The sequence below is a fragment of the Cetorhinus maximus genome, chromosome 21 (assembly GCF_964194155.1).
Source record: "Cetorhinus maximus chromosome 21, sCetMax3.hap1.1, whole genome shotgun sequence".
Taxonomy (NCBI): Eukaryota; Metazoa; Chordata; class Chondrichthyes; order Lamniformes; family Cetorhinidae; genus Cetorhinus; species Cetorhinus maximus.
Window position 1 is genome coordinate 37,367,044 of NC_135899.1, and position 27,508 is coordinate 37,394,551.

At 43.6% G+C, this 27,508-nt stretch overlaps 2 protein-coding genes, 1 long non-coding RNA gene and 1 pseudogene across 5 annotated transcripts in view; 2 read left to right on the top strand and 2 right to left on the bottom strand.

Moving 5' to 3' along the window:
- Positions 1-13,600, bottom strand: part of LOC144695296 (uncharacterized) — a 71,770-nt gene extending 58,170 nt beyond the window's left edge. Inside the window, exon 1 of the long non-coding RNA XR_013579925.1 lies at positions 12,653-13,600. This is a non-coding gene — a long non-coding RNA (uncharacterized LOC144695296). The remainder of the gene's footprint in view (positions 1-12,652) is intronic.
- The window catches only part of LOC144695227 (uncharacterized), a 384,420-nt gene that overhangs the window by 174,901 nt on the left and 182,011 nt on the right, over positions 1-27,508 (bottom strand). The gene's annotated exons all lie outside the window — the stretch shown is intronic.
- Positions 1-27,508, top strand: part of LOC144695201 (uncharacterized) — a 193,921-nt pseudogene that overhangs the window by 158,127 nt on the left and 8,286 nt on the right. The gene's annotated exons all lie outside the window — the stretch shown is intronic.
- The window catches only part of LOC144695231 (uncharacterized), a 407,499-nt gene that overhangs the window by 158,117 nt on the left and 221,874 nt on the right, over positions 1-27,508 (top strand). The window contains exon 2 of one of the 2 annotated variants that reach the window (XM_078566124.1): positions 3,125-3,514. The exons of the other annotated variant lie outside the window; for it this stretch is intronic. The gene's annotated coding sequence lies outside the window, so the exon portion shown is untranslated. The remainder of the gene's footprint in view (positions 1-3,124; positions 3,515-27,508) is intronic. 2 annotated transcript variants of the gene reach the window in all.

Sequence of the window (27,508 nt, forward strand, 5' to 3'; positions counted from 1 at the left end):
ATTGGGTTAGGTCAGGCGTTTCTCACATGTTGGTGCAGACTTGATGGGCCGAAGGGCCTCTTCTGCACTGTGTGATTCTGTGAACCACCTCCAATGCATTTACTTCCTTCCTTAAGCAAGGAGACCAAAACTGCACACAGCATTCGAGGTGCGGTCTCACCAATGCCCTATATAGAACTGAAGCATAACATCTTACTTTCATGTTCGATCCCTCTCGTAATAAAGGATGGTATCCCATTAGCCTTCTTAATTAGTTGCTGCACGTGCATACTAACATTTTGTGACTTATGTACTAGAACACTTAGATTCCTCTGCACCTCAGAATTATGCAGCCGTTCTCCATTTAAGTAATACTCTGCTTCTTTATTCTTCTTGCCACAGTGAACAACTTCACATTTTCCCACATGAAACTCCATTTGTCAGATCTTTGCCCACCTACTCAACCTATCTATCCATCTGCAACCTCCTCATATCCTCTTCACAACTTACTTTCCTACCTATCTTTGTGTCATCTGCAAATTTAGCTACCATTTCTCACTTCCCTCATCTAAGTCATTGATGTAAATCGTAAAAAGTTGAGGCCCCATTACAGACCCCTGTAGGACTCCACTCATCACATCCTGCTAATCTGAAAAAGACCCATTTATGCATACTCTCTGCTTTCTGCCAGCCAGCCAATCTTCTATCCATGCTAATATGTTACCCCTACACCATATGCTTTTATTTTCCGTAATAATCTTTGATATGGCACCTTATCAAATGCCTTCTGAAAATCCAAGTACGGTACGTCTACAGACTCCCTTTTATCCACTGCGCATGTTACTTTACTCTTTCAAAAAACTCCAATAAATTGGTTAGAGATGATTTTCCTTTCACAAAACCATGCTGACTCTTCCCTATTGCATTGAGCTCTTCTAGGTGACCAGCTATAACCTCTTTAATGATCGATTCTAATAACTTCCCCACAACAGACGTCAAGCTAACTGGCCTATAGTTTCCTGTATTCTGTCTCCCTCCCTTCCTGAATAGAGGGCTTATATTTGCTACTTTCCAATCTGATGGAACCTTTCCAGAATCTAGTGAATTTTGAAAAAATAACACCATGACTACCTCATTAGCCACCTCTTTTAAGACCCAAGGATGTAATCCATTGGGACCCGGAGGCTTGTCAGTCCACAGCTCCATCAATTTGCTCAGTACTGCTTCCCTAGTGATTTCAATTTCATCAAGTTCCTTTCTCCCATTCACCTCCTGATTTGCGGCTATTACTGGAATGTTTTTTGTATCCTCTATAGTGAACACAGAAGAAAAATAATTGTTCATCTCTTCTGCTATTTCCTTATTATCTACTATTCACTCGCCACTGTCACTCTTTAGAGGACCAACACTCACTTCACTACTCTCTTCCTTTTTAAGTTTCCTGTCGAAACTCTTGCTATCCATTTTTACATTTCTAGCTAGCTTCCTCTCATATTCTAATTTCTTTCTCCTGATTAATCTTTTAGTCATTCTCTGCCATTCTTTATATTTTGTCCGATCATCTCTGGTGCCACTCATCTTTGCGGAGTTGTATGCTTTTTCCTAAAGTTTGATGCTTTCATTAACTTCTTTAGTAAACCATAGATGTTGGGTCCTCCCCTTAGAATTTTTCTTTCTAGTAGGAATGTACTTATTCTGAATACTCTGAAACATCTCCCTAAATGTCTGCCACTGCTTCTCTATTGATCTATCCTCTAGCCTAGTTTCCCAGTTCACTTCAGCTAGCTCAGTTTTCATCCCCACATAGTTGCCCTTATTTAAGCTTAAGATACTAGTCTTAGACCCAATCTTCTCCCTTTCAAACTGGATGTAAAATTCAATCATATTGTGATAGCTGCTACCTAGGGGTGCCTTTAGTCTGGGTCATTAATCCTGTCACGTTACACAATACCAAGTATAATATAACCTTCTCTCTAGTTGGTTCCAGAACATGCTGCTCTAAGAAACTATCTCGAAAGCATTCTAAGAACTCCTCAACAAGGCTACTACTGCCAATGTGATTTTTCCAGTTTATGTGTGGATTAAAATTGCCCATGATTATTGGCGTCCCTTTATCACAGGCACACAATATTTTCTCTGGAATACGTTGTCCTACACTGTGGCTGCTGTTAGGGGGCCTGCGGACCACTCACACTACTGACTTATTTCCCCTACTTTTCCTCATCTCCACCCAAACCAATTCTACATCCTGATCTCCTGAAGCAAGGTAATCTCTACCTATTGCACCAATGCCCTCTTTGATTAACAGTGCTACCCCTCCACCTTTACTAGCTTCCTATTCTTCATGAATGTTTTGTACCCCTCAATATTAAGGACACAATCTTTGTCGTCCTGCAGCCACGTCTCTGTAATTGTTATCAGATCATATTTATTTACTTCAATGTGAGCCATCAATTTACTTACTTTGTTAAGAATGCTACGTGCATTTAGATAGAGAGCCTTCAGTTTTGTCTTTTTGTTACCTTTGTAACATCTAGTTTTGACTGTTGATGTATTATTAGGTTTTTTCTCTCTCTGTCCCTTCCTGCCATTCTCTGACTCTCATTTCTCAAATTTCTATTTTGCTCTCCTGTCTTGACTCTACACCTTGAATTGCTACCTCTACCCAAGCTTGATCTCTCACCCCTCTTGTTTAGTTTAAAGCCCTCTCTACTTCCCTAGTTATGCGATTTGCAATGACACTCGTCCCAATGGTACAGCCCCCAGTTTCCCCAGTACTTATGCCAGTGCCCCTCAAACCGGAACCCACTTCTCCCACACTAGTCTTTGAGCCACGCATTCATCTCTCTAATCTTATTTGCCCTATGTCAATTTGCACGTGGCTCAGGTAATAATCCAGAGATTATTACCTTTGAGGTTCTGCTTCTTAATTTGGTACCTAGCTCCTCAGACTGACTTTGCAGAACCTTTTTCCTAGTTCTACCTATGTCATTGGTACCTACATGGACCATGACAACTGGATCCTGCCCCTCCCATTGCAAGACTTGCACTCATTGTGGAACAGTCTCTAACTGACAAATCAGTCCCTTCAGCAAAGGAGGAGAGGGAGTTGGAATAAATTATGTTTCCTTTTCCTGTTTTACAGAAGGATTGCACTGTACTACACCAGAGAATACAGAGAGGATTGACACTGCAGATAGATCCTGACCATCACCGAAGGAATATCTGCACAGCTGTGGGAAGACATTCAGTCCTTTTGCAGCATTGCTCAGCACAGAGAAGGTTGGGCAGTAAAACCATCATCTGGAAATTGATTGGGTCAGGGGAGCTTTGACATATCAGATCTGAAACTGGTCAGTTGTGTGGTACCTTCCATCAGAACCAACCTTCCGAAGGTTCGGCTGTGGACGATCGGTCAGGGTGAGGCTGGGAAGAAGTGTGAGTGGGCTCCAAGTGTGGTGACAGCTTCAATCATTCATTGAGCCTCATGAACCACTGACTCATTCCTGCAGGTGAGAGGCTGTTCAAATGTCAGGTGCGCGAGGAAGGCTCCACAGGTTCATAAGATCTCTGAACACACAAGTTGCATCTGTTACAAACGGTGTTAACACAGGGTCAGCTACATGGAAGGGAAACAATTCAAGTGTCAGGTTTGTAAAAAATGATTTGTGATGACTATGAAGCTCCTGATACACCAGAGAATTCAGGTGTGATGTTTGTGAGAAGACTTTCAACCGATCTTCCTGCCTTCTATCACACTAGAGGATTCACATAGGCTAGAAACCCTTCATGTGCGAGTTATGTGACAAATCATTCTCAGAGTCATCAGCCCTCTGTAACCGCCAACGCCTTCACACGGGAGAAACCATTCATGTGCAAGGTGTGTGGCAAATCATTCTCAAAGTCATCAAACCTCATCGGACACCAACGTGTTCTCACAGGGGAGAAACCCTTCAATTGCGAGGTGTGTGGCAAATCCTTTCCACAGTCATCGATCCTCTGCAGACACCAATGCCTTCACACAAGGGAGAAACCATTCCCATGCAAGGTACATGAGGAATTATTCTTGGGTTCATCGGCCTCCACGTACACCATTGTATTCACACGGGTCAAACCATTCATTTGTAAGGATGTGGCCAATCATACTCCAAGGTCATTAACCCTCTACAATTGCCAACGCATTCACGCCATACAGAAACCTTTCACGTGTGAGGTGTGTGACAAATCATTCTCGAAGCCATTGAGACTCCTGCTCTATCAGAGGATTCACACAGTGGAAAAACCAAACATGAGATGTGCGACAAATCAATCTCATGGTCATCAGACATCCACAGACACCAATGCATTCACACTGTGGGACACCTGCTTCCATTCTCCTGAGAGTTGTCTGTGCTGTTTACCCTCCAGTGCTCACACAGGGGAGCTGCCGTTCCAAAACTGGCAGTCTCAGCAGCATCTATCTCGAACCTCTCCCACCATCAGCCCAATCATTTCAAGAAGGCCAATTTAACCTTTGACCAGATCACCAAACTTCATGAAAAGAAGACATCCATGTGTATAGAAGTTCTTGCTAAAGCACAGTTTTCCCTGCGATGGACTGGAGGGAAATAACTGAATAGATATGCAGCATGAGTTATTTCCCTTCTTGAATTTCTTTTTCCTCCCAAATCCATTGGATGTGTTCATGGAGTCTTGATGTGAGCAGAAGTCCACCAGCTTTGAAGACCTCAGCTGGAATACCATTGGGGCCACAGGCTTTGTTGTTTTTCATCTGTTTGATTGTTTGTTGCAGCTCTCCCATCGATGGTGACTCACCCATGGATTCTACCACAGACACTGGGGGATAGACTGGAGGGTATCAGCTGCCAGTGTGGATTCATGGATGATGAGTTGTTCAAAATCTTCGTTCCAATGTTAACAGATGCCATTGTCATCCTTAAGAAACTCCCTCCCTAACAGCACTGTGGGTGTACCTACACCACATGGACTGCGGCAGATCAAGAAGGCAGCTCACCACCTTCTGAAAGGCAGTTTTAAAATTTTTATTCTTTCATGGAATGTGGACATCGCTGGCTAGCCAGCATTTATTGCCATTCCCTAATTGCCCTTGTTAAGAAGGCACTTAAGAGTCAACCACATTGCTGTGGGTCTGGAGTCACATGTAGACCAGACCAGGTAAGGAGAGCAGATTTACTTTCCTAAAGGGCATTAGTGAACCAGATGGGTTTTTACAACAATCGACAATGGTTTCATGGTCATCATTAAACTTTTAATTCCAGATTTTTATTGAATTCAAATTCCACCATCTGCCATGGTGGGATTCTAACCTGAGTCCCCAGAGCATCACCCTGGGTCTCTGGATCACTAGACCAATGATAATACCACTACGCCATCACCTCCCCGCAATTAGGGATTGGCAATAAATGCTGACCTCACCAGCAATGCCGACATTCCGTAAACGAATCAAAGAAAGAGAAACACCTTGCTGTGAACGAAGGGGAATTGGTCTATTTGACCTTAGTCTGTAGATGGCGCTGGTGAGTTCAAAAAAATATTTGGATATCATGATAATCAGCATAGTGTTTGATCTCTCGGGCTTTTTCTTCCCACCACATCTTCAGGATCTGGCCTTGGGTGTCAGTCGTGAGCTGTTGGAATGCTGCCTTCTTGAGTTGTGACCTTGGGTTGTTCTGCCAGGCAATGAAGGCTGATCGTTTTGTTCCAGGAGGTTACATATTTGAGCGTCACGTTCAGCAATTTTGGTGACAATGATACTTGAATCCAATTGTCTGGGCACAGGAGTTTAATACAACTGACTTTATTTTGATCCCACTATTTGGGAATTGAGTTGGACGTGTGAAGATTTTCCAGATTGGTGGTGAGCTGCTGAGGTTGCGGGATGAAAGAAGATATAGTAGTTCAGGTGATGAGTTTGTTCCAGACTTTCAGCAGAGTAATCTTCAAATTGAGTCAGTTAAAACTGCAATGTTTAATGCACATGAACTTATTCCTGAAGCGTATCAATTAAAATTTCAGACTTTCAAGACTCAATGAAACGTTTGTAGAATATGTGAGGGGGAAAGAAATGTTGTGAGACCGGTGGTATCAGGCACTGAAACTTGAACAGAATTTTGATGACGTGAGAGAGCTCATGATCCTGGAAGAATTTAAAAATAGTGTTCCATTAGTTATTTAAACTTATCTTGAAGATTGGAAAATGTCTAAAATAAGTGAAACTGCAATTTTAAAAAATTCATTCAACGGATGTGGGCATCGCTAGCTAAGCCAGCATTTATTGCCCATCCCATACTGTCCTTGCGAAGTGAGTGATGAGCTGCCTCTTGAACTGCTGCAGTCCATGTGGTGTAGGTACACCCATAGTGCTGTTAGAGAGGGAATTCCAGGATTTTGACCCAGCGACAGTGAAGGAACAGCGATATATTTCCAAGTCAAGATGGTGAGTGGCTTGGAGGGGAACTTCCAGGTGGTGGTGATCCCATCCATCTGCTGTCTTGTCCTTCTAGATGGTAGCAGTCGTGGGTTTGGAAAGTGTTGTCTAAGGAGGCTTGGTGAGTTCCTGCAGTGCAGGATTTTAGCTGATGGATATGCTATCTCACACAGAAAGCTAGATTGTGGTAAGTCTCTATTTGTAAACCCACACAAGGTAGGCCAAATGTAAATGAAAGGGCTTTGAATAATAATGGAAAACAGGATGGATAAAAGGAAAGAGCAGAATTTCTCCAAGGTAGTCAAGAAGATAGGGGAGAGTCAAATAAGGCTGACATGTGCTGACTGTCATAAAACTGGACATGTGAAGGCCCATTGTTGGAGGTTAAAGCCTAAATCAGTGGCACCAGTGGAAATAGTGGGAATTTCCGCAGTGAAATCTGCATTAGAAAGTGAAGCTTGTAAGGGACCAATTGCTTCTGATGTTTTTACAGTGGGAGTAGATAGCGATGTGAAGGATTATAATGAATTATATTTGAAGTGGAAGTCACTCCATTTTTGCCCAAAAAAGAACCTAAAAATACCGTTAATATTCAGGATCCTGGTTCAGCCCAAATCTTACTGGTAATAAAAGAATTGGACCTTTCAAACAATTTACTGAATAAAAATGTATTAGTAAGGAGTATTGATGGGAAGTGTATACCTATCCCAATATGTCGAGTGAACTTAAATTGTGCTCTGGTAAACTGGTCTGTTGTTGATGGAATTGTTTCTAAATTACCCACTAAAAATATAGATTTTATATTGGGGAATGATATCGTGGGCCATGTTGTTATTCCATAATCTGGGACGGTATGGAATTCCCTCCCTAACAACACTGTCAGTGTATCTACATCACATGGACTGCAGCGGTTCAAGAAGGCAGCTCACCACCACCTTCTCAAGGGCAATTAGAGATGGGCAATAACTGCTGGCCTAGCCAGCAATGCCCACGTCCCATAAATTAATTTTTAAAAATGTCACCGTTCAGGAATGGTTCCGGTCAGTAAAATCTCCTCGCTCATCTGTGATCCAGTTAAGAAACAAACTGATGCAATGAAAAATACTGATGGAGTAATCCTAGTATTGGACAACACAGGCAGCAAAAGTGTCTGCGGAATTTGCAAATGAAAGCTCATCACAGAAAGGACTGAGATCTCAGACTGATCCGAAAGGGTTAATGATAGTTAACATTGAATTAAATGGTCCTGTCAGTGCTGACATAATACAAGAATTAACAAAGCCTGTCAGTACTGTGATTCAGAATACTGCTGCAAAAATCCAGACAACTGGGCTGAGATCAAAAGGCCAGTTACAATCTCAAAATGATTGGAATAAAATAATTTGCGAATTGTGTGGAAGACTCGAAGTATGAGAAAGAAAATCAAAGGTTCAAAAGGATGAGGGTGTTGATATTGCTCAGAAAGAATTAAATAAAATTCAATCTGAATGGGATCAGGAGAATCTGAAGGATATTTTAACGTTCAAAGATCAGACCAGACAAGAATATCAAACCTTTCTGCTTGAATAGAAAAACCATCTTAATGACACTCTTGGAACAGCCAGAAAGGACTTTGATCAAAGGAACGAGTTGTTGGCACAAAAAGAAGCCATTTTAAACTTCTTGGCCCAGATCTTCCAATCAGCATCAGAACCATTCCAATTGATGCTGATCACCTAAATGAGCAGAGACTCACCTGGAAGTGATTTTTCAGGTCAGATTTCTGATCCTGGCTTCTCCCTGGAGCCTCCGTCATAGCCAGCCGGGCAGACCTCATCACAGCACAGGAGAGTCGAAGCCCCAACCTCCATGATGCGAGAGGAGCTCGGAATGTTCCTTAAGGGCAGCCAGCAGACTGCTTTGGGTTTTAAACAGCCAGGTAACTTGATTCAAACTTCTGCACCAGTTTTCATGTATAACAGAGTTTTGCTATTTTTTAAAACATTTAATGTTATTGTTATTCCATAATTCTAAGTTTAAATGTTTAAAAGAAATAAAAAATCTAATTAATGGTATTTAATAATTCTAAGTGTAGTCCACTGAAAAGTACTGATGTTTTCCCACGCAGAAGATGGCAGTGCAGGAGATTGTGAAGAGGAAGAGATGTCAGAATTTCTCAGATGAAGAAATGAACATTGTCCTTGCTGAGGTGGAAGCGAGATGGAACCACATCCTAGGAGGTGGAAAGGTTAAACTGCCAAGGGCAGTGAAGTCCATTGCCTGGAAGGAAGTGGCGACTGTGGTCAGTGCAAATAGCACTGTGTGATGGATGGTGGATCACTGCAGGAAGAAACTTCATGATTTGGTGTGTGCTGCCAGGGTAGGTATAAAAAATATTATACATATATATTAATTTCTGAAACTTTCAATTCTACTTTTTGAGTTGAAAATACAGAAAGATTACATGAAATGTTTTGTTTATTAATTTTATGAGGTGTTGTGAAATGCAATTGCTTTGGAGATGGCTCTGACTTTGTCATAAGCCTTATCTCTATTCAGAAGTGCCCCTGGGTGCAGGCTGAAAGCTGCCTCCAGCCCTTGTAAAGTAAGTTAGAAGCACAGCAAAGTCTGGACCGTGAGTTTTAAATTTTCATTTCTTCCTTTAGGCAAAGCTGGCCCATAATGCCCAGGAGCGCTTGTTGATTGGAGGGCATGTGCCATACATCAAGGACCTGACGGATCAGGAGGAGTTCACAAGGAAGCTGTTTGGCTTCTCCAACCCCATGATAACTGATGGTGGATCAGTTCTGGGAATGAATGAAGGTGATGTCATCAGCTGAGTGTTTAAACCATCAGGAGGAGAGTTAATTTGTGATAAAAACTAATTGTGAATATTTCCTCTGACAGATACACAGGTGTCCACAGACACTTCAGATATTGATGGAGGAGAGTTGGCAGTGGTGTCCAAGATTCCTGAAAGGGGCGATAGGAAAGGATTGTGATGAATATCTCACAGCAACGTGGAACAGCAGCTGAGGCGGAGGGGGGAGAGGAGTGTCAGGAGAATAAGATGCCTGCGTTGGAGGGTAGTGTTGGTGACACTGCAATAGTAAAGTTAAATGTTCTAGTTTGTGAGGAGGGGGAGGCCTGTGATGCAATGGCTGCTGCACTGGAGGGAGAGCTCTCAGAACCTTCAGAACATGGGGAACCTGCTGCTTTGGGAGCACACAGACAACATCAGGCCCATGCTGGTGGTGAAGAAAATGAAGATGATCCAAAGCTTCTTGATTGCTTATATCAGGTGCAGGTTCAAGGTACTGAGAGTTTTCAGGCCACTTCTAACTTACTTCAGCAAACTTTGACAATTTAGGATGGATGTTAGCCAGAATCTGCAAAGGAACAATGGGATTCTTTAGCAGCAAAATGAGGTGCTAAGGCAGCAGAACGAGATTCTAAACCAGCATCTACAAAGAAACAATGTGATTCTTCAGCAGCAGAATGAGCTTCTTTGTCATCTTCTGCAACAAAGCAATGAAATTTTCAAAGAAATGTGGCTGATTCTGACTGCAATGCCTGCAACTCCTGGCCAGCAGCAGCCCAGTGCAGACATCTGCTGCTGTGCATGTCTCTGGCACAAGAGAAGTCATGTCCCGGGGACGGGGGGAGACACAGAATTAGGGTCCTTCCCTCTGACTCTAACTCCTCTATCTGCCACTTCTTATAATGAGGGATATTTTTCTGTCCTTTTGGTCTGGACTTTTGTCATGACAGGGAGCCTCTCCATCGTGAGGACAATGGCAGAACAGGCCCGAATCTGGAAGTCCAGCCCCCGATCACGGTACCTACAATTTTTGTGGGGCCAGCAATGGGCCGGATTGGGATTTGCACAGGTGTGTTTCACAGACGCAGCTGCCTCCACTTGTGATTTTGATGTGAGAGGTGTCTGAAACCTGACATGAGCAGATTAGACCCAGAAGGAGGTGGTCTGAACTTCATGGATTTGTTTGGATAGTGAAGATACCCTTTTGGAAAGGAAAGGTATCCATTTGGATATGATCCTGGGACACCTCTCCCTTTGAGAGAAGTAAAATATCCTTTGAGATTACTAAAAGTAGGCATGAATGTCAATAGAAAGTGGGAGTGAGAGCTCAAAAACAACTGTCAAAAGTGTCAAGATGAACATTCAAAGGGAGCTGTCATGCTAAAAAGGCATTTAAAACTCCTACCTTTAACTCTTTGAATAAACTGTCTGGAGTGTTAAAAATGATTGCTATTTTGCACTGCCTTCTGACATAAGACTCAGAGATTGACTGGATTAATGCTACATGACAGATTTCACAACCATCAATTATCACAGCAGGGTGCCTGCCAATTCACAGTATTATTGACAGCCCTAAGCGATTATGAACTCTGAAGCAGGACAATGAATTTCAATGCTTATTTTTTGAGGGGATGGTGCAATTGAATGAAATTCTTGTTGTTCTTAGGCATCATGTAATTGAAGGAATGTAAATGTAGTAATTGGATTTTCATGAATGAACGTTTTTAAAAAAAAGTCTGCAGCAGACACTTGGAACTTCATTTTATTTAATCTCAGCATGGGTCCTGAGGCCTGCCCATCATGGATAGTGGCTAAGCTGGTATGGGAATGGGTGGGGGCATGGGATAGTTTGAGATGGCACTAAGTTGGCATGGGGCTATAAAGGGCTATGGGGAGGTGCGGAGCATTGGTTGGCATGGAGGGCATGACGAGTCATGGGGATGGTTGGATGCATGAGTTAGCATGGAAGGTGCAAGGGGTGGGGGGCATGAGATAGCATAGAGGGTATAAGGGGCCATGGGGGTTAGAAGGGGGCACAGGAGGGAGGAAGACAGGACAGAGGGTCACAGGAGAAAGGGAGACAGGAGAGAGGGATGGAACAGAGAGGGAGAGAAGTCAATGATCCACTGCTTAGACATTGACTCAAGGTGTGAAGTAGGACTCATTCTGTGAGTATATACCCCATGAGTTGATACCTGACTGACCTGACCTGCCCAGGGGTCACCCCTTGTGGAGGTTCAGCTCCAGTTTCAGGGCTAAACATTCACCTCGTCCGTTCACCACTCCCTGGATGTCCCTATCCGTTCACCACTCCCTGGAATTTCCTGTCCGTTCACCACTCCCAGGCTGTCCCTGTACGTTCACCCGTCCCAGTTCCTCTCCTGGGCTGTGCCAGTCTAGACCTTGTTTGAGAGTGATATTGTTCAGTGTGCAGTACATAGGGATGATTGTGACCATTCTCTCTCTCTGGGGAATACTGTAGTCCACCTACAGGTGTAGCCAGTACCTGAAACAGTTCTTCAGCATCCCACTAGCTTCTCTGTGTGAGCTGCCTCAGAGAAATGCAGGCGTCAGTAAAAAAAAACTCCGCTGCAGTGTGCATCACTTGGTTTCAGGAATTTGTTTTTGTGAAATAAAACAAAAACAGGAACCCAGACACAAAGACAAAACTGACACCTGCAGCTTTAACTAGTTACCACTTTAAATCAAATCAAACTTTCAGGCTGCCAGTTTATAGGGGGGGGAAAGCATTCTGTACACAGCCTTGGGACTTAACCCCTGAGAGATTCAATCTAATGGAACAGAAATATTATAACTTACTGACAACTATGACTTAGCTAGCACTCTTGTCTCTGAGTCAGAGGTTAGTGGGCTCAGTTCTCACATTATAACAGTGACTACACTTTAAAAAATGCTTCATTGGCTGTAAAATGCTTTCAGATGCCTTGAGTTTGTGAAAGTTGATTTATAAATGCAAGCCTTTCTTCCTTAGGTAAACATTATACTTCCTGTGAACTGAAAATTATAAACCCATTGATGGAGAAGGTATACTAGCCAACAGGGACATTGAGCAATATATTGTGTACAGGACTCTTACTGTAGGCTCCTGAGTGTTCCAGTGAATAGGAACACACTCTGCTGACAAATCAGGTGGTTTGGGTTAAATTAAAAAAGTATATTTAATGTGAGTTATAAATCAGAAGAATAATAAAACAGCAGACAAACAACACAATATTCAGCTTACATCAAACTTTGAATCAATCAACATAATAAAGCATTTGAAAATGACTCAAGATCTTTCCCAGAAACATGAAATGAATCTTGGAAGAGTGTAAGGAGAACATATCACACCGTTATTACATTGAGGTATGATGGGCTGAGGGAAATCAGGTCTGTAGAGACTCACCCCTGCTCCCTCACCATACTCAGGATAGTAGTCCTCCCAGACAGGAGAGTACAAATGTTACCCATGGTATTAGTCAAACACCCGTCACCTGAAGAGGATCCGTCTATAATTCACATCACCAACTAAAGCAGGGTCCGATTCTATCCCATACCCACTCCTGAGAGCTGGCTCACTTTACAAGCACTGGGGGCTTAGCATTAAAATTTCAGCTAGGATTTTCAGGGAAGATGTCAGAAAGGCAGGTAGTGCAGGAGTCCCTGAGCATATCTTACTCTCCAACCAGTATTCCATTCTGAATACTGATGAAAGTGACGATTCATTTGGGGAGTGCAGCCAGAGCCAAGTCCATGGCACCACAGCTGGCTCAGCTGTATAGGGGCCACAAAGAAAACTGGAAGAGCAATAGTAATAGGAGATTTGATAGGGGAACAGGCAAGCGTTTCTGCAGCTGCACACATGAATCTGGGATGGTATGTTACCTCCCTGATTCCAGTGTCAAGCATGTCACTGAACAGATGCAGAGCACCCTGGAGGGGGAGGCCAGGGGCCATGGTCCACATCAGTACCAAAGACATAGATGGAAAGAGGGATGTGGTGTGCATTCAGAATTTAGGGAGCTTGGTAGGAAATCAACAAGCAGGAACTCAATAATTCTAATCTCCTGGTACAACACGCAAGTGTAGAAGTAAGGATAAAGTAGATGAGTGTGAGGCTGGACAGATGGAACAGGTTGGAGGGCTTTAGATTCCTGGGACATTGGGATTAGTTCTGGGGAGATGGGATCTGTACAGTTCAGAGCCAGGGCCAATTTCCTCCCCTCTGAACCTCCTTGCAGGAGATTTGCTGGAGCTATTGGGTAGGGTTTCAACTAACTTGGCAGGGATGTGCAAACCACAAGGTCCTGCTATACATAAACATCAAGGTACACAAGAGTATTGGGAGAAACAGATAGCACCAGAGTAGGAAATAGTAAGATATTAGATCAGAGAAAGAAGGAATGTAATGAAGTCTAAATTAGGATTACAGTGCATGTATGTGAATGTGCAGAGTGTGGTAAATAATACTGGTGAGTTGCCGGCCTAGATTGCCATGTGATCTGATGTTCTGGCTCAAAGGAAAATGGGACTGGATTATATATTCCTGGATACTAGTTGTTCAGGAAAGATAGGAAAGTAGGAGGTGTTGCAGTACTGATTAAAGAGAACATTGCAGAGCTGGAGAGAGAGGATGTCCCAGAGGGGTCAAGGATGGAATCTATTTGGCTCAAGGTCAGGAACAAAAAAAGGTACAATTACATTGCTTGGTGTAGTCTATAGGCCACAAGCTAGGGATAGTAGTGGTGTAAAGGGCAGAGAGGGGCAAAAGTTCCTAGAGTGTGGTCAGGAGAATTTTCCACTGCAGCATGATTCCACTCCAATGAGAAAGGAACAAAGAACAAAGAAAAGTACAGCACAGGAACAGGCCCTTCGGCCCTCCAAGCCTGTGCCGATCATATTGCCCGTCAAACTAAAACATTTTGCACTTCCGGGGTCCGTATCCCTCTACTCCCATCCTATTCATGTATTTGTCAAGCTGCCTCTTAAATACCACTATCGTACCTGCTTCCACCACCTCCTCTGGCAGCGAATTCCAGACACTCACTACCCTCTGCGTAAAAAACTTGCCCCGCACATCTCCTCTAAAGTTTTCTCCTCTCACCTTAAATCTATGTCCCCTAGTAATTGACTCTTCCACCCTGGGAAAAAGCTTCTATCTACTCTGTCCATGCCACTCATAATTTTGTAAACTTCTATCAAGTCACCCCTCGATCTCCGTCGCTCTAGTGAGAACAATCCAAGTTTCTCCAACCTCTCCCCATGGCTAATAACCTCCAGACCTGGTACTGCTGGACCTGGTTCTTGGGAATGAGAAGTCCAAGTGGATCAAGTGTCAGTAGAACATTTAGGGACATTGTATCATAAGGTTTAGGTTGGCTATGGAAAAAGACAAGGAACAATCCAGAGTAAGAATAATTAAATGGGGGAAAGCCAACTTTAATGGGGTAAGAATGGATCTAACCCAGATAAGTTGGAATCAAAGGTTGGCAGGCAAAATGGTAACTGAACAATGGGCTGCCTTTAAAGAGGAGACAGATCAGGCAGAGTCAAGGGATATTCTCACAAAGGGGAACAATAGGGCAAAGAAATCCAGAGCTCCCTGGATGAGGAAAGAGATAGAAATTAAGATAAAGAAGGGAAAGGGTGCTTATGACAGATGGAGAACACAACTGAAAATATTGGAACTTCAGAGGGGAGTTGAAAAACAAGTAAGAGAAGGAAACGGAGAGTATGAGAAGATTCTGGAAGCTAACATAAAAGAGAATCTAAAAGTCTTCTATCAGAATATAAATAGTGAAAAGGTGGTAAAAGGGGTGGGGCCAATTAGGGACCAAAAGGGGATTTTGGCATTGAGGTAGGGGCATGGATGAGGTATTAAATAAATACTTTGCATCTGTCTTTACCAAGGAAGATGATGCTGCATAGGTAATGGCGAAAGAGGAGGTAGTTCAGACTCTAGAAGGGTTTGAAATTGATGAGGCGGAGGTATTGGATAGGCTATCTTAAAGATGATAAGTCACCAAGATCAGGTGAGATTCATCCAAGGATACTGACGGGAGAGTGGAGGCACTGGCCATAATTTTTCAGTCTTCCTGAGACTCGGGGTGGTACCAGAGGACTGGAGAATTGCAGATATTACACCCTTGTTCAAGAAGGATGTAAAGATAAGACCAGCAGTAGGCCTGTCAGTTTAACCTTGGTGGTGAGGAAGCTTCTAGAAACGATAATTCAGGACAAAATGAATAGTCACTTGCTTAAATGTGGATTGATTTAGGAAAGGCAGCACAAATGTATTAAGGAAAAATCGTGTTTAATCAACTTGCTTGAGTTTATTGGTGAGATAACAGAGAGCAATGATGAGGGTAATGTTACCGATGTTGTGTACATGGAATTCCAATGGCATTTGATAAAGTGCCGCACAACAAACTTGTGAACAAAGTTAGAGCTCATGGAATAGGGACAGTAGCAATATGGATACAAAATTAGCTTAGTGACAAGAAACAGAATAATGGTTGATGGAATAAAAACAGAAAATGCTGGAAGCATCTATGGAGACAAAAACAGAGTTAATGGCCAGGATTTTCCCCTCGGCGATTTGGGGGCGGGGCCCGGTTGGCAAGGGGAAAATGATACGGGATGACGTCGGGAGGAATCCCCGACGTCATCCCGAGCGAGTTAAACTTTTAGGAAGGCGGGTGGACAGCGAAATCAGCTGTCCGCCTGCTGACCTGTCAATGGCTAATTGAGGCCATTGACAGGCTAGTTAAAGTACTTAAAGACCTGCCCGGCCAACCTTAAGGCTGGTGGGCAGGCCAGGAGCCCCAGTGGGCTTCTGATTATTCATGAAACTTCATCCACTGGCAGGACGAAGTTTCATGTCCGTTTTGTACAAAAATAATAAAGTTTATGTATTCTTTATTAACATGTCCTATCTCGTGTGACATTGTCACATGAGGGGAACATGTTAATAATTTTTTAATGCTTCTATTTTTAAAGTTTTTACCACTGTCAGTATTCTCCCTGAGACAGGACTTTGCCTCAGGGAGAAGTGCGCTCTTTCACATGCATGCACGAAAGAGTGCACTTTGACAGATGGGGGAATCCCTCCCCACCCCTTGGAACCTTTCTCATGAATCTTTTCTGCAATCTCTCTAATGCCTTCACATCCTTCCTAAAGTGTGATGCCCAGAACTGGACACAATACTCCAGTTGAGGCTGAACCTGTGTTTTATACAGGTTTAACATAACTTCCTTAGCATAGCGCTTCCCGTCGGTGATGCCGCTGGGCGGGCCTTAATTGGCCCGCCTACTTAAAATGGTGGTGGGCCCCATTTCAGTGGCAGGGGTCGGCTGTCTGCCCGCCGCCAAGCCAGTGGGGCCCGCACGCCATCTGAGGGCAAAATTCTGCCCAATGTCTCAAATCCAATATGACGCTTCTTCGGAACATAAGAGAGGTAGGGGTGTGGTTGATGGATGTTTCTGGGTCTGGAGTAAGGTTGATGCTTGAGAGTTCTTCCTGATATATATTAATGACCAAGATCTTGGTGTACAGGACACAATATCAAAATTTGCACACAATATGAAACTTGGAAGTATTGTGAACTGTGAGGAAGATAGTTAAGAACTTCAAAAGAACATGGAGAGATTGGTAGATTAGGCAGACAAGTGGGAGATGAAATTTAATGCAGAGAAGTGTGAATTGATTTATCTTGGTGGGAAGAATGCATAGAAACAATATAAAATAAAGGGTACAATTCTAAAGGGGATGCAGGGGCAGAGGGACCTGGGTGTGTGTGCAAAATCACTAAAGGTGGCAGGATAGGTTAGGAACGCAGTTAATAAAGCATACAACACTCTCGGCTTTATCAATAGGGGCATAGAGTAAAAAAAAGGAAGTTATGTTAAACCTGTATAAAACACAGGTTCAGCCTCAACTGGAGTATTGTGTCCAGTTCTGGGCATCACACTTTAGGAAGGATGTGAAGGCATTAGAGAGATTGCAGAAAAGATTCATGAGAAAGGTTCCAAGGATGAGGAATTTCAGTTACGTAGATAGATTGGAGAAGTTGGGACTGTTCTGCTTGGAGAAGAGAAGATTGAGAGGAGGTTTGATAGAGGTATTCAAAATCATGAGGGGTCTGGACAGAAAAGATAGGGAGAAACTGTTCCCTTTGGTGGAAGGATCAAGAACCGCAGAGAAGAGATTTATGGTCAGTGGCAAAAGAAGCAATAGAGAAATGAAAAACTTTTCACAAAGCAAGTAGTTAGGATCTGCAATGCACTATTTGAGATTGTGGTGGTGGCAGGTTCAATTGAGGAATTCAAGAAGGAATTGTGTTATCTGAAAAGGAAGAATGTGCTATGGGGAGAATGCTGGGAAGTGGTACTAGATATGAAGACTCAGTCACACTCCTCACTCCTGAAAGGTTCCTCCCCTGTGTGATTCCTCTGATATCTCAGGAGGCTTGAAGACACCATGAAAGCTTTAACACAAATCTCACACTTGAAGGGCTTCTCTTCAATGTAGCTGCCTTTGTGTTAACAGAGCTTGTAACAGATGTTCTTCAGGTATTACGAGATATTGAGAATTCCCTCATTAAACCTCTCTGCATCTTTATCTCTCTCCCCTCCTTTAGAACCCTCCTTAAATCCTATCTCTTTGACCATATTTTTGGTCATCCCATTCTAATATTTCCTTCTATGTCTCAGTGTTAATTTTTCTCTGATTATGTCAGTTGTTGGACCTCCTGGGACATCAGTGAACCCACATGGGAGACAAACCCTTCAAGTGTGACGTCAGACAGGGTTGCTTCACCTACTCCTCACCATACACCAATGTCTCCACACAGACTTAGAATTGGGGTCACCTGCTTCCGCTACACTGAGAATTGTCTGTGTTGATTACCCTTCAGTGCTCACACAGGGTAGCTGTTGTTCCAAAGTTCTGTCTATGTTTGACTATATTAAAGTGCTCTATAAATACAAGCTGTTGTCCTCTCACATTCCCGCCAATCCTCAAGGTACTGACCTGGAGTACAGACTGTGGACATTGATTGGCCTCTAGTGCTCTGTTTGAGTGGCCATTCAGCATGTGTAGACCCAGGCAGTGAATGTTGGGAGACAATGAGACTGTCACAGCTGAGACACATCCTGCCCTCCCCCTGTCTTCCCAGCTGGGATCGCTGATGAGGAACGGGATTCCTGGCTGATTCTCCCCCTCCATAGACCAGAGATCCTAAGGCTAACTGAAGTCCCTCCATTACTACCCCAGGAATGGCTCCTCCCCTGGGAGCTTGTGCTGGTAGATGAGAAGCTGAAGCCTTTCTAACCACCGAGTATTTGATTGCCTTCTTAGTCAGAGTGAGAGTCAGTGAGTGACTTGTACCTGATGCTGCACTGAAAGGATGCTGAGTTTATAGAGGGGATTCTATGCATAATTATGTCTTCTTTTGGTGACATTTGGCGATCTGGTCAAAGGTTGAATTGACCTTATTGAAACGACTGGACTGATAGTGGGAGAGGTTCGAGACAGACACTGCTGAGATAGAGAGAACTTTGGAATGACAGCTCCCCTGTGTGAGCACTGAAGGGTAAACAACACAGACAATTCTCAGTGTAACGGAAGCAGGTGACTCCAGTTCTAAGTCTGTGTGGAGACGATGGTGTATGGTGAGAGAGGAGTAGGTGAAACAACCCTGCCTGACGTCACACTTGAAGGGTTTGTCTCCCATGTGGGTTCACTGATGTCCCAGGAGGTCCAACAACTGTGTGAAGGCTTAATTATGGGACTCACATCGATAGGGTTTGTCCCCTGTGGTGGACCAGGGGATACACTGACTGTATGAAAACCTTGTCACACTTCTCACACCTGAATGGTTTCTCACCAGTGTGGATCCTCTAATGATTTAGGAGGTTCAGGAGAACATTATTCATAAATCACACTCTTGAAGGGTTTCTCCCATGGGTGGTTCTTCTGATGGGCCAAGAGTTTTTGTGACTTTGTGAAGGCTTTGTCACACACCTCACACTTGAATGTTTTTTTCCGTGTTAATGAGCTGGCGAAACACCAGTCCTGATGATTGTACAAAGCCCTCGTTACACACTTACTTTTGACTGGCTTCTTCTCTATGTGGATGCATCAGTGCTTTATGCCTGTCGCTGACTGTGTGAAGGGCCAGGCACACCTGAAAAGTGAAGGGTTTCTCCCATATCCTCCTGTGTCTCAGGCAGGATGCTGAGCTTGTGAAGGCTTTGTCACACAGCTCACACATAAACAGCTTGTCCTCAGTGTGGGTATGTCAGTGTTTCATGAGCATCACTGACTGTGTAAAGCACACCTCTTTGGAATGTCTTTGCCCCAGTGTGAATATGACGGTGATGCAACAGGCCCGATAACTGTGGAAAGCCCTTATTACACACCTCACATGTGAATGCTTTCTCCCCTGTGTGAAGGCGTTGGTGTACACGAAAGTGAGATGAGAGAATAACTTGTCACACACTTCACACTTGAATGGCTTCTCTCTTGTGTGAATGCGGCGGTGTGCACGAAGTTTCGATGACTGCGAGAATGATTTGTCGCACACCTGACACATGAATGATTTCTCCTGATGTTTCACCAGGCCCGATAATTGTGCAAAACTCTTACTACACACCTCACACTTGAACTGTTTCTCCCCCGTGTGTATGTGTTGGTGCACACGGAGGATTGATGAATCTGAGAATGATTTGTTGCATACATCGCATATAAACGGTTTCTCCCCTGTGTGAATGCGTCGGTGTTTCACAAGTCCTGATGACTGTGTGAAGGCTTGGTCACACACATTACACTTGAAGGGTTTCTCCCCTGTGTGAATTCTCTGGTGTGTCAGGAGAGTCAAAGGTGTCACAGAAGCTTTATCGCACACCTCACACTTGATCTGTTTCTGCTCTGCGCGAGTGCATTGGTGCGTCTGGAAGTAAGATGAACACGAGAAAGGTTTGTCACACGTCTCACAGTTGAATGGTTTCTCTTCGATGTGGCTGATCTTGTGTTAACAGTGATTTTCACAGTGTCTGGAGATCTTATGAGCCGATGGAGACCTCCTCACACGACTTACACTTGAACAGCCTCTCACCTGCAAGAATGAGTCTGTGGTCCATGAGGCTCAATAAATGATTGAATCTCTCACCACTTGGAGCCCACTCACTTTCTTCCCAGCCTCACCCTGACCAATCGCCCACAGCTGAATCTTCGGAAAGATTGGTTCTGATGGAAGGTTCCACACCACTGACCAGTTTCAGGTCTGATGATATGTCAAAGCTCCCCTGACCCGACCGGTTTCCAGATGATGGTTTCACTGCCCAACATTCTATGTGTTGAGCAATGCTGTGAAGGGACTGGATGTTTTCCCACAGTTGTGCAGTTGTTCCTTGGGTGATGGTCAGTGTCTATCCTCTCTGTATTCTCTGGTGTAGTATGGTGCAATCCTTCTGTAAAACAGGGAAAGGAAACACGATTTCCTCCAACTCCCTCTCCTCCTTTGCTAAAGGGGCTGACTCCTCAGTTAGAGACTGTTCCACAGTAAGTGCCGGTCTGCTATTCCCCTGTGTGGGGGATCAGATGCAAGTTCTTTCTTTTTCCTCACTTGACTGTCACACACCCTCTGTTTCCAGCAGGGACACTGGATAGTGACCAGCAACAGACAATGTGGCTACTTTCTTTCCTCCACCCAGACCCCCATCTTCCCAGGCACCGTGAGGGCAATGGAAAAGACAGATGGGCGGGTGTAAAACGGGCTCTCAATTCACTCTATGCTTGAGTCGTGCTGGCAAAGATCAGTTTTACCCTTAGAGTGTGTGTTTAATACATGCAGGAGAAATATGAATTCAATGGAGATCATGGGAAGGACTTTCCCCCCGTCGGGGAGGAAGTGCAGGAGCGGGCGTGGGCAGGCGCGCCTCCAATCGGCGCCCCCAATTGGGGGCGTGCTGCCATTTTACATGGGCGGGCCAATTAAGGCCCACCCAGTGGGATGTCTGCCAGGAAGCGCTATGCGCTCCCTGTGTGGGTGGGGGGGATTCAGGGGCTAACTGCTGCCTCAGGGAGATCAGCGCCAAATTTAAAAATGGTAAAGGTGCAAAAACAAAATTTCCCTGACATGTCCCTTCATGTGACACTGTCACCTGAGTTGGGACATGTCCATCACTTTAAATCATACATTTATTAAATTTTTAAAAACCCTCATGAAACCTCATCCTGCCCATGGATGAGGTTTCATGCTTTTTCTGAAGCCCACCAGAGCTCCCGGCCTGCCCGACAACCCTAAGGTTGGACTGGCAGGTCCGTTAATGAGGTTAATGACTTTGTCAATGCCCTCAATAGGCCGTTGACAGGTCAGTGAGCGCACAGCTGATTCAGCTGCGCCCCCGCCGACCTGAAAATTGAAATGACGCGGGGTGACATCGGGAGTTCTGCCCGATGTCATCCCACGTCATTTTACACGTCGGCAAGCAAAGATCCTGGCCCATGAAATTTCACCCCTTATTTTCCAAAATTATTTAAAGAAAACACACTGGGCAGGAAGTGCCAGAAGTTATGGAAAATGTTGCTTCAGTGTAGCTGATTGAAAGGTTCTGGTTTATCCTGGGAAATTAGATACACTGCACTCGCTCAGACTGCACATCCCAAATTCAGCTATCAGCAACTGCACTGGGCAAAACTATCAAATCCAAGCCCAGGCTTTTGGGAAAGGCCGAGGCCTTCAGCTAAAATCTTTAAAGAAGGCATTAAAAAACATTTCAATAAATGTGTCTCCAGGTATGACAGCCGAATTGCTATGGTGCTGGATTAACAATCCAGAGACTGAGAGTTCGAATCCAACCACGGAAAGTTACATACAGAGAATTACAGTGCAGAAACAGGCCCTTTGGCCCAGTTAGCCCATGCAGTGTTCGTGCTTCACACGACCTTCCTCTCACCCCTCTTCATCTCACCCTATCAGCATATCCTCCTGTTCCTTTCTCACTCATGTGCTTATCTAGTTTTCCTTTAAAGGGATCTTTGCTATTCATCTCAACTACTCCAGGCTGTGAAACTGAATTTAATAAATTTTGGAATTTGTGGAATAGGGTCAAAATGAAAACTTTCAAATTGTCCTAAAACTCAAAGACTATCCTTCAGGGAAGGGAATCTGCTACAGCTGCTTGTTCTGGTCAACACGTGACTCCAGTCCCACACAACATGGTTGACTCTGAACTGCCCTCTGAAGTGGCCCAGCAAACAATGATAAACAATCATTACAAAGTCCAATAATAAGAGGAAAATCTGATAGTTCCAGACAAGCCTGGCAGTCAATAAGAACGTCTGATTGCATTCTGACTTTTTACACAACAACATACATCATCAATTTGCATTTATATAGCACCTTAAACATAGGTCAATGACCCAAAGTGCTTTGCCAGAATGTTAACCTTGACACTGAGGCACAGAAGGTAATATTAGCACAGCTGGTTAAAGAAGATAAATTGGTTAAAGAAGTAGATTTTAAGGAGTGTCTTACAGGAGGAAAGAGGGGTAGAGAGAGACAGAAAGGTTTAGGGAGAGAATTCCAGAACTTAGAACCCAGGCAGCTGAAGGCACGGCCACCAATGGTGGAGAGATTAAAATTGGGGATGCTCAAGAGCAAGAAATTAGAAGGATGCAAATATCTCGGAGAGTTGTGAGACTGGAGGAGATTACAGAGATAGGGAGGGGGCAAGGCCATGGAGGGATTTGAAAACAAGGATGAGAATTTGAGGTGTTGCTTGATCAGGAGCCAATGTAGATAAGCGAGCACAGGGGTTATTGAGGAATGGGTCTTGGTGTCAGTTAGGACATGGACAGCAGAGTTTTGGAGGAGCTCAAGTTTACAATGCAAGATGTGAGCAGCCAGGAGAGCATTGGAATAGTTGAGTCTAGAGTCTAAAAGGTATGGATGAGGGTTTCAGCAGCAGATTTAGCTGAGGTAGGGCATTACTGGTCTCTCCTGTGAGTGGAGCTTGCAGCTCTTCCTATGCACAGTGTCCCTATTCCTGACCAACATAGGGAAATGATAGTGAGAGCCAGGGATGGTAACGGAGAACCCTTCCTTGAATCACACAGAATAGTACAGCACAAAGGGAGTATAGCTTGCATTTGCAAGATTGAGAGTTTACAACTTACATTACTCAAAATAAATGAATCATTCTTGTTATTTGATTATTATATAGATAAATCAAAAATACATCAATCAAAAATCATTGATTAGATAGGTTGTTGATAACATAACTTATTAATTACATAACTCAATCAAGGCTTATTCAAGGCTTTGAATTAATCTTAATGCAGTGGCAATAATACAGGATAAAAAATGGCCGAAGAAGCTACGAGCTTTAGTCTCAAAATGGCTTCCTTAACCTTGTGTTATTAACTCAATCAAAGAACAAAGAACAAAGAAAAGTACAGCACAGGAACAGGACCTTTGGTCCTCCAAGCCTGCACCAATCATATTGCCTGTCAAACTAAAACATTTTGCACTTCCGTATCCCTCTATTCCCATCCTATTCATATATTTGTCAAGCTGCCTCTTGAACACCACTATCGTACCTGCTTCCACCACCTCCTCTGGCAGCGAATTCCAGACACTCACTACCCTCTGCATAAAAAAACTTGCCCCGCACATCTCCTCTAAAGTTTTCTCCTCTCACCTTAAATCTATGTCCCCATGTAATTGACTCTTCCACCCTGGGAAAAAGCTTCTGACTATCTACTCTGTCCATGCCACTCATAATTTTGTAAACTTCTATCAAGTCGCCCCTCAATCTTCGTTGCTCTAGTGAGAACAATCCAATTTCTCCAACCTCTCCCCATGGCTAATAACCTCCAGACCTGGTATTGCTGGACCTGGTTCTTGGGAATGAGAAGTCCAAGTGGATCAAGTGTCAGTAGAACATTTAGGGACATTTTATCATAAGGTTTAGGTTTGCTATGGAAAAGGACAAGAAACAATCCAGAGTAAGAATAATTAACTGGGGGAAAGCCAACTTTAATGGGGTAATTTTGTAAACTTCTATCAAGTCGTCCCTCAATCTCCATCGCTCTAGTGAGAACAATCCGAGTTTCTCCAACCTCTCCTCATAGCTAATAACCTCCAGACTAGGCAGCATCCTGGTAAACCTCCTCTGCACCCTCTCCAACACCTCCATATCCCTCTGGTGATGTGGCGACCAGAATTACACACAATATTCCAAGTGTAGCCTAACCAAGGTTCTATACAGCTGCAGCATGACTTCCCAGCTTCTATACTCAATACCCCTGCCGATGAAGGCAAGCATGCCATATGCATTCCTGACTACCTTATCCACCTGCGTTGCTATTTTCAGTGACCTGTGGACCTGTACACCCAGATCCTTCTGCCCGTCGATGCACTTAAGTGTTCTGCCATTTACTGTATAATTCCTACCTATATTAGACCTTCCAAAATGCATTACCTCGTATTTGTCCGGATTAAACTCCATCTGCCATTTCTCTGCCCAAGTTTCTAACCGATCTATATCCCGTTGTATCCTTTGATAATTCTCTTCACTATCTGCAACTCCTCCAAACTTAGTGTCGTCTGCAAACTTACTAATTAGCCCAGTTACATTTTCCTCCAAATCATTTACGTATACTACAAACAGCAAAGGTCCCAGCACTGATCCCTGCGGAACACCACTAGTCACAGTTCTCCATTCAGAAAAGCACCCTTCCACTGCTACCCTCTGTCTTCTATGACCAAGCCAATTCTGTATCCACCTTGTCAGCTCACCTTTGATCCCGTGCAACTTTACCTTCTGTACCAGTTTGCCATGAGGGACCTTGTCAAAGGCCTTACTGAAATCCATGTAGATAACATCCACTGCCTTTCCATCGTCGATCATCTTTGTCACTTCCTTGAAAAACTCGATCAAGTTAGTGAGACACGACCTCCCCTTCACAAAACCATGCTGCCTCTCACTAATACACCCATTTGCTTCCAAATGGTAGTAAATCCTGTCACGAAGAATCTTCTCCAATAATTTCCCTACCACTGACTTAAGGCTTTAATGGATTCATTTTAATAAAAACAAATGCCTTTAGTTCAATCTAATTCTAACCACCCCAAAATTACCTAGAGAGAGATGAGAGCTAGGAGAAAATTTCTCCTGTGCCCCTTCCTCCTGTGCATGTGTTGATCCCACCATTGCAAATCATCGCTGCCTTGGATGTTACGGATCTTCCTCTTCTGATTTGCTTTCAAACACATTCGAGGCTACACATCCCACACTGATGTCAGTTTTAAAGCCTCCGAGGATGAAGAATGCTATTTCAACACTAGAAATCTCTGTCAAACGTTTACCAGGAGAACTGAGACAGCAGCTGCAATAAGTGAGGTTTTATTCAGATGGGACAATGACAAGTTTAAATCAAAATTACCTGTTCTGTTGAAGAGTCATGTGGACTCGAAACGTCAACTGTGCTCCTCTCCACCGATGCTGCCAGACCTGCTGAGCTTTTCCAGGTATTTTTGTTTTTGTTTTGGATTTCCAGCATCCGCAGTTCTTTGCTTTTATCACAAGTTTAAATCCCTACCTGAACTGTTGCTCCACGTCACCTCCGTTTCACCGCTCAGTTTCCCAAGCTTCAGGAAACTCATATAAAGCAAAATACTGCAGATGCTTGAAATCTAAAATAAAAACCTTTATGCCACTATTGGCACCTTCTTTAATCTTTTAAACTACAATTAACTCTCTTTGTCTTGTGTCCGTGACATCTTTGTCAAATCTCTCCTGAGCTCCCACCTATCCCTGACCTTCTATTTTGCTCCACCCTCTCTTAAACAGTATAAAGTCCATCACATTTCTACCTTTCTTCAGCTTTGAAGAAGAGTCATACAGACTCAAAACGTTAATTTTGTTTCTCTCTCCATGATGCTGCCAGATCTGCTGAGTTTTTCCAGCATTTTCTGTTTTTACTTCAGGGAACTCATGTTGTTCATATTTGGAGTAATTTGAATTTTAAACAATGTTCCATGTGGTGTGTAAAATGGATCCTGCCCTCAAACCTTAATTTACATATGATGACGCCAGAGTTCACATTAATCTGGGAAGCCACAGTTTACAAAGGGATTTATCCAAACATCCCCCTTTTTGTTTGCAAGTTACTCCACATAAATAGTCCATAAAGAAAATGATAACACTGAACAAAAACAACTTTTTGTTCTTTCTAGTCTGTTTCAATTTTCTTGTCCCTACACATACACATTGCACATATAATCTTTAAGGCATTCAGGTCTTCACTTCCAAATGAAGGAAAATAAACGCTTTGGAGCAGAAGTAGTGTGAGAAAGATGCTTTGAAGTGGCTTGTGGTCAGACTCTACCATCACTTTCTCTCTTCCAAACAGGTACTGTCTGAAATGTTCATAAGCAAAGACAAAAGCCAGGTATCCTTTCTCAATCTGTGCATTGCATCATTCAGTTTGTGTTAACACTCTGTATTCAAACACAACTGGTTGTCCTTGCTGCATGAGGGTTGCTCCAAGTCCTGTTTCACTGGCATCTCACTGCAGGGTGACTTCATCATTGACATCACTAGTTGTTTGATGTGAGTGAAAGCTGCTCCTTGTTCTGTGCCCCAATACCACTGAACATCCTTTGCAGTGAGATTTTGTGGAGATTGGCTAGAACTTGGTTAGGTAGTTTTTGTTTGGGTTTGCTGATATTCCAGGAGGTCCAACAATGTGTGAAGGCTTTATTACAGAACTCACACCGATATCTCACATCAAAGTCATCAAGGAAGCTTGATTGCAAACCTCACACTTGAACGGTTACTCACTTGTGTGGATCCTCTGATGGAGCAGGAGTTTAGGTGATTGTAAGAATGATTTGTTGCACACCTCACACATCAGTGGTTTCTCCCCTGTGTGGACTATCTGATGGACCAAGTGCTTTGAAAGCTTGAAGGCTTTGTCATATACCTCACACTTGAACTGTTACTTCCGTGTGAATGCATTGGTGCACATGGAGGGTCCAAGACTGCAAAAGTGATTTGTTACACATCTTGCACGTGAAAGGTTTCTCCCGTGTGAATGCCTTGGTGTCCACAGAGCTCCAATGACTACATGAATGATTTGTCACACACCGCACACATGAACGGTTTCTCCCCAGCATTAGTGTCTGCAGAGCACCGTTTGATTCAAGAATGATTTGTTGCACTCCTCACACATGAATGGTTTCTCCCATGTGGATCCAGTGATGGATCAA